We start from the raw sequence: 3560 nt of genomic DNA on the forward strand, positions 1-3560 counted from the left end.
ATTTCCGCTTTAATTTCGTGGACGATGTATCGTACGGTTATCTTACGAAACGAACGAACAATATCGATTATATTTATAAAATTATTTAATTACGAATTATTTCTTTCGTTTTCTTTTATTCAATTGCCATTTTTCTTTCTCTTTTATTTTATTACGACGAACTCTCGTCCCCCTTTCAACGGGACAATTATTTATGTTACTTTTGTTTTTTTCTTTTTTTTTTTTGCTTATTTTTTTCTCCCTTATTAGTCGTCATTATTTTCTTCTTTCTTCCTATTCTTTTCTTTTTTTTTCTTTACAAATCTCAAAAAAAATGTCCACGCAATGTACATCTGATAGTATAAAAAGGAATTAATTATTTATTGCTAATACGTAATTAATATGTCGTTTAAAGAAGTTTAATCGTAATACGTATTTATCATATATATGTATATTTAATTATATAGATTTATTAATTCATTAATTATATAAATTAATTATATATATTTAAAAGAAATATAATCAAATTGTGCTAATTTATCGATGAAATTTCTTTCTTATTCGAAAGAAGAAAAAAGAAAAATAAATAAATCAATAAATAAAATCAAAAACAAATGATCGATTAACAAAATTCATTTTTTACGATTTTTCAATGATCAGAAGTATCCCAGAATAAAATTTTTATCATACATACACATATACGTATATATATATATATATATATATATATATATATATATATATATTTAATTATATAAATTAATTAATTCATTAATTATATAAATTAATTATATACATTTGAAAGAAAAATAATCAACTTGACAGAGCTAATTACCAATGAAACTTTTCTTTTTATTCGAAAAAAGAAAAAAATAAATATATATATATATAAAAAAAAAAAAAAAAAAAATAAATAACAAAAATCAAAAACAAATGATCGATTAAGAAAATTCATTTTTTTACGATTTTTCAATGATCAGAAGTATCCCAGAACAAAATTCTTATCATACATACACATATACATATATATATATATATATATATATATATATATATATTTAATTATATAAATTAATTAATTCATTAATTATATAAATTAATTATATACTTTTGAAAGAAAAATAATCAACTTGACAGAGCTAATTACCAATGAAAATTTTTTCTTATTCGAAAGAAAAAAAAAAAAAAAAAAATAAATAAATAAGTAAGTAAAATCAAAAACAAATGATCGATTAAAAAAATTCAATGATCAGAAGTATTCTAGAACAAAATTCTTATCATACATATATATATATATATACATACATTTAATTATATACATTAATTAATACATTAATTACATTCATTAATTGTATACATTAATTATAGATATTAAAGAAAAAAAAAACGATAATTAACTTGACAGAGCTAATTAGCAATAAAACTTCTTTCTTATTCGAAAGAAGAAAAGAGAAAAATAAATAAATAAATAAATAAATAAATAAAATCAAGAACAAATGATCGATTGACTAAATTCATTTCTTACGATTTTTCAATGATCAAAAGTATCCCAGAACAAAATTCTTATCATACATACATATATATATATATATAAATATATATATATATATATACATATACATACATACATATATATATATATAAATATATATATATATATATACATATACATACATACATATATATATATATTAGGTTGGAAACTATGAAACGGGCGTTTGTGTTTAGTTTTTTAATATCATTCAACGCCTGTTTCATAGTTTCCAACCTAATATATATATATATATATATAGGGTGTTTCATTTGTACAACTATCGCATGCATTTCGAGAATAAAAATTCGTATTTCATGAGAAAAGAAAGAAAAAGAAAAAGGGGAGAAAAGAAAAGGAAAAAGAAAAGGAAGAAGAATAAAACGAAAAGGAAAGAAAAAGAAGAAGAAGAAGAAGAAGAAGAAGAAGAAGGAAAAAAAAGATAAGAAAAAGAAAAAAATTAATGGAAGATCTTTTAAACAGGGGCATTTTCATGAATAAAAGAAACGCCGCGTTTCGTTTGCGGCAACGGAACAATCGTATACTCAAAGGAGAAGCAGTTATAACCGCTATACGCGTGCATCGATAATATTACAGAAGCTCATTAGCGATCCAGGAACGTCTATCCCCCTTCCTACGAGTAATTATCTGTTACAAGCAAACCTCCTCTCTCTCTCTCTCTCTCTCTCTCTCTATCTATCTATCTATCTCTCAATCTCTTCTCTCTCTCTCTCTCTGTCTCTCTCTCTCTCTCTCTCTGTCTCTGTCTCTGTCTCTATCTTTCTTTCGACGTACGTACATCGCCTAGGAGAAGCCGCAGATCAGCGCAACGATTAAGCTCAAAAATAGTTCATGGGAACCTCGTGTGTAAGTTAATCTCCATCGCATTAACGTTCTACCATAACTAGATACTATATAAAGTGTTTTCCAAGATGGAAACACCTGTGCCATAAGTTTCCATCATATATTTATAGTTATATTAAAAAAATCTTATCAATTTTGGATAAAATTTATTTTGAAAATTCATTGATTCATTATATTTGCCCGTTCTATCAATTGTTTTCTTTTCATTTATTTCTCCCTCTCCCTCTCTCTCTCTCTCTCTACCCTGTTTCTTTATTTTCCTGCATTTTTTTTCCTTTTTTTTTTTTTTATCTTCTTCTTCTTCTATCGATTTTTCTTTTCCCAATGAGTGAGAACGTATATCGTCGATATATCGATGTCGTTAGATCGATCGGTAAAAATGTTTAGTCCGTTCTCTTTTTTTTCTTTTCCTGTTTTCTTTTTTTTTCTTTTTCTTCTTCTTTTTTTTTTTTTTTCTCTTTTGTTCCCAGGTCAATAGATTCGATTTAGATTAGATCTTATCGACGACGTCTTTTTATTATCTTTTTTTGTTTTTTTTTTTTGCGAATGATCGAAAAAAATTGGAGTAAAAAATCGATCGAGATCGGGATCGAGATCGGTCGGTAAAAATGTTTCGTTTTCTTCTTTTTTTCCTCCTCTTTTTCTTCTTCTTCTTCTTTTTTTCTCTTTTATTAGAATTTTCTTTTTATGTATATTTTTTTCTGTTTTTTTTTTTTTTTCTTTTTCTTTTTCAATACACTCGAATTAATCTTACGAGGGATGTCGAATGTTTTGAAATGATCTTTAAGGAGATCATTAATTTTAATGAAAAATGATCGAGATCGAGATCGAGATCGATTCTGCATGTAATAAATCTTTACTTTTCTTTCTTTTTTTTTTTCTTTTTTTTTTTTTTTCCTTCACTTTTCCTATGGAAGGAACTCTCATGAGAACGTCAGTTTCAGAAGATCGTAAAAAATTGTTTTGTGCGAAATAATCGATAGATCGAGATCTAGATCATCCGATAAAAATCTTACATATCTTTTCCTATCTTCTATCTCCATTTTTTTTTTGTTTTGTTTTTTTTTTTTTCTTTCAATATTAATAGTCAAAGATAAAAACACATCACTTTCGAAATAATATATAAAGAAAAGTTTTTTTTTTTATAAAAATGATCAAGATCTTGGATCTCGATCATTTGAGAAAA

Source organism: Vespa crabro, chromosome 25, assembly GCF_910589235.1.
Source record: "Vespa crabro chromosome 25, iyVesCrab1.2, whole genome shotgun sequence".
NCBI lineage: Eukaryota > Metazoa > Arthropoda > Insecta > Hymenoptera > Vespidae > Vespa > Vespa crabro.